Here is a 7488-nt window from a genome sequence, read left to right on the forward strand (position 1 = left end):
GAACGAAATGAACAAAAATCTAGCTCGACGACATGTTTTCTTTACCGAAAGAGGGGGGGGGGGGTAATAACGTCTAGCAGGCATAATTGTCGTACTGATTGATAGCCGGTAACACTTTTTAAAAGTCATGCCACGCCACTGGTGTCAAGCTACCAATGGGATAATAAATCTCAGACCTTTGATATCTCAGAAGGGTTTAACGGTACCAATATTCATGTTGATGTACGAAAAAATATGTATCTACCTTATACGACAAAGTATTCTTCATTTGTCTATCGTGTCAACAATCAAACATTGTTGGTGTATCGGTGACCACTACAGATACAAAACAACTGCGGTGGATCCAGTCGGCAATGGGTCCCGATTGACACGCTGGAGACCTGGGTTTCGTTTCCGAGATGGGTGATTCGGGATGGGATTTTTCTTGCAATCAGGCCCGTAGCTAGTATTGATCTCCTGGGATGGCTCACGGGTTATCAGGGGGGGGGGGCTTTGTAAACAAAGTCTATTTTTCAAATGTTTAACAGTATTAAATGAAGGTAAATTATGAGTGTCGGGGGGAGGAGGCATGGGGCGGGGAGTAGTGGATCATTAAGTTATATATATTTTAGAGACATCATACAAATGATACATTTTTAATATCTTATAAAATATCGCTTGAAGTGTCAATTGACTGCTACTGAAATCATCACTTGCTACACACTCCATACTACTATTGATGATACAGATACGTATTTATATCACACAAGAAAAATGGACAGTATTCAGTCATTGTGCCTAGCGAACATTCCACCCCCGGACCGAAACAATAAAACTTCCCTTCGTTCCATGCTGGCCTTTGACGCAGATACCGAGGGAATTTGCATGATAACGTGTCAAAGTTACAGGTTTCTGTCTAAACGGGAGGTCGCAACTCGCAACAGGGCCCGACCCTGTGGCCGAGTGGTTAGCACATCGCGCCGCGACGCCAAGGGTCCCGGGTTCGAATCCCGGTCGGGCTTGGTTGTTTGTGAATGTCCATTCATCAATTTCATCATTTCATCACTCATTCCCATCTTCGCAAATTAGCCAAGAGGCACAAAACGCGAAGTAAAATAAACTAAATCAATCAATCAATCAATCAAGCAACAGGGTCAGCGAAGGTACAGATAAAGAAGCTCCCCTATGAAGCAACTTTCTAATCTCTAGAGAAGAGAATATTCTATATACTTGTCGCTATTTAGACTTCTTATAATTAAGATGAACGAATGTAATAGCTTGTGTGCACGTTCTGTGAATTTATCCTTCACCAAAGTTGTGAGTAAAATAATATCTGCTGTCTACATTTTCACAGTTCACTACAAACAAATTACACAAAATAGTTTTACCTAATGTCAAGGGGGCTGACGGCAGTGCCGGGGGGGAGGGGGGCTGAAGAAAGTTCCAGGGGGCTCAGCCCCCCCTGGCCCCTGCCTGGCTACGGGCCAGCTTGCAATGCCCCTACATGAAGAGGCTCTGGAGTTCACCCAGTCTCTAAAAATGGATACCTGGAGGCAGTCTTGGTAGAGCCGGAGCGTGGTGCTGATCACATAACCTCCAGAAATGGCCGAGATTTTGAATTTGTAGGTAGAACTCTGGTATCTTGAAAAGAAAAAAAAGGTTTGAATATCAGTTTTCTGAAATAAATAATTTTTTTCTTTGTTTGCTCCTTTCGTCGGCTGGCATCTAATCTAAATTTGATATGAGATACATACCGCATTGAGATTACCCACTAAACGCATAGATGATTTAGAAAGAAAGATGGTTTGCCTATGTTCTTAATATACGAGGGGGTTTCGTAAGGTTATAATTATCACCATGAACTAAATGAAACAGAAACTTTATTTCAAGTTGTGGTCCTACTTCTCTACGTAATCACCTTCAGATGCACACATTTCTTCCAGCGTTTCTCGACCTTCCGCAGGCTGTCATTGTAGAAGTCCTCAGATCGCGTCGAAAACCAGTGTCCCACCTCTTGCATAACATGTTGTGTTGCCGAATCGTCGACTCCGCAGTGGATTTTTCATTTCAAGGAACAAGAAAAAGTCACTTGGGACGGGATCTGGAGAATAGGGCGAATGCGGCAACATTTCATAGCCGCATTGCCTTGCCACCACAGCAGCAGCTTGAGGTGAGTGAGCGGGTGTATTGTCGGTAAGGAGACGGACTGCGGAACCCAGCGTGTGGACACTTTAGACATGTGGAGTTCATCGTGAATAATTTTCCACACACTGCCGTAACTAAGACCAGTTGCATGTGGAGGGTTACTCGTCGGTCTTCCATGATGAGATCCTCCACATTCTTCACTGTAGCCGCATCGTCCGTGAGTGATGGTCGTCCACTACTTGGCTTGTCTGTGAGGGACACGTGACCACTTTGGAAATTTCTCTTCCACCTCACAACAGTGTCATATGAGGGCAATCATCACCATGAACAGCCTTCATTTCATCATGAATTTGCTGGGCACTGTAGCCCTTCAAATGCAGGAACTTAATCTCGCTGCGAACCTAAATCTTCTCCATCTTCCAAGTTACTGACATCTACCGCCACCTGCCAATAAAGTAAACGACATGCTGCGAACATTTTTACACCATCATGCACACAAGGACCAGTAATTACACTGGCGAAATTTCATTCACACAGCTCAATAACTTCCGGATGATAAATAAACTTTACGAAACCCCCTCGTATGTATACTCTCTCTCTCCTTCTATCCATTTAAAATAATAATTCCTATCCTCTATCCCGGGAGTCTGTGGAGCAAGGCCGCGCATAATAGTAGAGAAGGGGAGAATGCGAGTGTACGTAGCGAAGCCGTACACGCTGCTTTAAAGGCTGGTAGCTGGGGTCGCTTCTCCCCCCCAACAATACCGTTCCCTCTCACGTGTTCAATGGTCGAGCCCTCTCGAGTCACTACTTGTGCAGAGACTTGTTTTCGTTCGCTTGCTCCAGAGATTCCCGGGACAGAGTATAATAGTGTGTATTGGGCAGGAAGGATGCGGGATACTGTACTCCCTCTCGAGGGAAGATAGAGTGACTCCCACAAAGAAAGAGTGTATATTGTTGGATCATTTCTCCAATAGTCTCAGCATATCCTCTGATCATGTCCTAAGCAAGTAGTTACATAACGTTCCAGAGAAGGAAAAAAAAAAACTTTTCCAAGCGCACTATTTTAGACAGTTTGCGCAGGTACATGGATTTCTGAGAAGCCGCGGTGGTCTAGTCTGACTGCCACGCGGAAGACCCGGATTCGATTTCCGGGGTGGTTGATCTAAGATAGGAATTTTTCCGGCCTTGTCCCCATATAAAGCGGCTCTAGGGTTCATCCAGACTCCAATCAATGGATACCTGGGGGTAGAGGCGGCCGGAGCGTGGTCCAGATCACATCACCTCCAAGATGGCCGAGATCAAGAATGTGTGGTGCCCTACCCCCACATCCCCTAAATGTGCCTTCATGGCACGGTCCTATATGTACGGGGGACTTTACCTTACCTTTCGTACATGGATTTCTGTAATAACAAAATCCTGGATTATTTCGGATCATTTCGAAAAACAAGTATCATAATTGGAGATACCACTACGAAATTTGAAAAATAGTCCGAATCCAGTTACGTTGTCGGTTTCCCGCGTTTATGGCAGAAGTGACGAGGAGTGGGTAGTAATTACATACGTGCGAATTCTCCTCAGCATTCAGAGTCGTCTACAAAGGTCTCATATGCTCCACTCCCACTCGGTCTTGAGGTTCCTACGACTTGATGTCCCTCTAAGAGTGTCAGATTTACAACCTGAGAGTCGAAGGTCATTCGCTTGTTTTATGGCACTGACTTGGACTCTTAAGAAGGTTATGGTTCGTGGAATATGGGCCTTATATTGCTGAAAGCAGGTGTCGGTGCGGCACATATGAAAATTCCTCGGCGGAGACCACAGCGCAAACAAAGAGCAGTTTTACACGTCGTTGGAGTTCTGTCCTCTAATTTCTAGTGTGTGGCTTCACACGTAATGATAAAAATCAACCTGAGGAATATCTTTCGATTATGGACCATAACTGGTGCAATTATCTTAGCTGCAAGAAAACATGGCATGAAATATGATGGTACCTCCTGGATGGTGAGCTGCACCATCTTCAATGCATTTGTTAATTGCATTGCCAAGTATGCATAGCCTTCCCCCATTCGGAGCAGGACCCCGATGGCGCAGTGGTAGCGTCGTCGCCTTGTAATCAAGGGGTCCCGGGTTCGATACCCGGTGGAGGCACAAGTGGTTCGGATCCCACTTTAAACTGTAGGTCCAGTCCCAATTAGCCTTACTGTGCATAAAGTGGACTTAAAACAACAATTCAACCAACCAACCAACCAATCGGAGCAGGAATAAAGTTATGTCTTTGAGAAGTAGGAAAAACTATATATATTCACTGTGTCTCAGAGACAGAAACTAGGCAGAGAGTAGCGCATTACTTTATTCCTTAACCGGCCATCAAACACGAACTTCAGATCCAAATGACGTGGCAACATTTCACTACAATATAAGAACGGACATGATCTACTGTGAAGAGCACTGTTAAGTAAAATACATTTTACATGACTGCTGAGTCGACAAGGTTTTGTGGCTTTGGTTGCTGAGTCGACAAGGTTTTGTGGCTTTGGCTGCTGAGTCGACAACGGTTTACCGCGGTGGCTGCTGAGTCTTCAAAGGTTTACTGCAGTGGCTGCTGAGTCCACAACGATTTGCCGCGGTGGCATCTGAGTCGACAACGGTTTGCCGCGGTGACTGCTGAGTCGACAACAGTTTGCCGCGGTGGCTGTTGAGTCGACAACGGTTTGCTGCGGTGGCTGCTGAGTCGACAAGGTTTTGCCACGGTGGATGCAGAACCGACAACGGCATGTCGTGGTTGGGTGTTGAGATGATGATGGTTTGCCGTGATGGCTGCTGAAACAATGACGGTTTGCTGTGGTGGCTGCTGGGTTGATGGCGGTTTGCAGAGGTTGCTGCTGAGTCGATAACGGTTTGCCGTGTTAGTTGTTGAGTCGATGACGGTATGCAGTGCTGAGTCGCGAACTATTTGCGGTGGTAGCTGCTATGATAATTGCGTTTGCTGTGGCATTTTGGTCGAAATTTAATACGCGTAGTACGCGGTCGTTTCTTGTACAACAGGCCCAGTGTCAGTTGTCAATACATAATGCAGGAGTTCAAAATAATTTTGGCGTTGCTGTAAAGAAAAGAAGGCGACAGGAGACAGTTTCATAATGAATATATATTTATTGCATAATTTAGCGATTGGAATTTTGAGCCAATTTGAGAATTAGATTTTAAAAAAATAGTTGTGAAATCTCATGTGTTTCAGCTTTGAGTGTAAAATTTAGTTTACCACTCTCTTTTTCTATCATCGTGAGTTGCACATTTCCTCAAGACAACATAGTAATGAACGTAATATAAAAATCTTCATTCTTCTAGCGTCAAAATATATGAATTGCCTCCTGCACGAGTTTCGGGCTACCGCCGATGTGCCAACTTCTTGAGTGTAATTTATTCCTCGTCTGCACTTAAAGCAAGATTCCTGACTGCTACAAGCGTTTCACTATGTAGCTGGGAACGCCTTGCGACCATCAATTCACATGGCATGTGAGGAACCAACTCTGCTTTCAGCTCATCCGTCCACACTTTTTTCCCTCTCCCAAGTCCTAACAGACCTTCCCAATGAATTACCTCAATTCACAATTTCTCCTGCCGCCCCCCATTCCCGCCTTCTGGCACGTGATCAACCCCCACATGATGAAAACGCTTCGGGAAGGGGGTGGGGCGACCTAATTACTACCCCTGACCTCAGGATGACCCAATGGAGCAGATGAGTGACGTCTCCAGTCCCGAGAATTAATTACGTCACGGGCTTCCTTCATCCCTGAAATACACTTTTTCCCTTCCTCCCACTTCCCCCTTTTTTCCTTTTCTTCCTTGATCCCAAGTCCCGTTCGTGATTGGTCGGGAACCGGGAAGAAGTGTGCGGGGATGTTCTGTAATTATCCCGGGTGAGCTGAGGTCACGGGATTTCCCCTTCTGCCTCATCATCTCTCTCTCCAGTCTTCCTTCTCATAATGATCCCGAGTCCCGAGATCATTCCCCAGGGAATGGCTCCTCCTGGCTTATTCCTTCTCATCCTAGATTCCCAGTTACGGCTCTCCATGTGGACGGGCTGTCGTCCCTGTCAGCAAATCCATGATAACATCTTTCGCAATGATCTTTTAATGTTTCTCGAATTCTCACGGTCAACGATTGAGTTGCGCGAGACTAAATCCTGGTCATTTGGGGAGTGATTATCAGCGTCCACGAACTGAATGAAGAATACTGTGGTGAATAATGTGGCACTTTACCTAGGTATATCTTACAGCGCCACTGTCTATCTATATGTAGTGCCTCGTTCTTGTAGTGACGTGCCCGGGATTTTTGAAAGAGAGGGATTAAGTATCCTTGTTTTAGTGATCAGGCCTAATTTTGCAACCTATTCCTACCTATGCCGTTCTTTTTTAGGAATACTGAGCCAAAGATGGGTTATGATCCCTACCAACCCCCCCCCCCCCCCGGCCCTGGGCACACACTGCATTCCTTGATTCGCCTCTCAAACTGTTGTCATACAGCAACCGCCACCGCAAACCATTGTCGTTTCAGCAGCCACCACAGCAAACCGTTGTCGACTCAACATCCGCCACCGCAAACCATTGCCTCAGCAGCTAACACCGCAAACCGTTGTCAACTCAGCAGCCACCACGGCAAACCGTTGTCGACTCAGCAGCCACCACCGCAAAACCTTGTGGACTCATCAGTCACCATCGAAAACCGTTGTCGTCTCAGCAGCCACCACCGCAAACCGTTGTCTACTTAGCAGCCAGCACCGCAAACCTTTGCCGACTCAGCAGCCACCACCACAAACATTTGCCAACTCAGCAGCCACCACCACATACCGTTGTCGATTCAGCAGTCACCACCGCAAGACTCAGAAGTCACCACAGGGAATGCTGAAAATAAAATCAAAAGTTTGTGCACATTTTCATTGCTATTTATAATAATGCTGAAATACCATACACAACATAGAATTAAAAACAATAATTGAAGGAACACAAAAGCTTTGGAATGAAATGAACCAACCGGTACTGAACATACAGTTTAAAGTAGAATCAGTGTCTACGCCAGAAATCAAACCCGGGGCCTCTTCATCACAAATTTAATAAAGAATAGGAGGGAAAGTTTTATTGGTAGTTCAAACAGAGAAATGAAAACCTTGGCAACATACAAAAAAGAAGGAGAATTCGAAAGGCAGTAAGGCAGTTCTCAATAACTCTGCCTACTTCGTCTGATGAGGGAGATGATGTTATACCACTACAATTGCTGCTATAGTAACGACCGCTTCCCACGCTCCAGTGGCGACGGGGTATAACACGCAGCACCAAGTCAAGGACTCGAAGCCGAAACCCTCCATAC

This window comes from Lepisma saccharinum, chromosome 3 (assembly GCF_977018435.1).
Source record: "Lepisma saccharinum chromosome 3, izLepSacc3.1, whole genome shotgun sequence".
Taxonomy (NCBI): Eukaryota; Metazoa; Arthropoda; class Insecta; order Zygentoma; family Lepismatidae; genus Lepisma; species Lepisma saccharinum.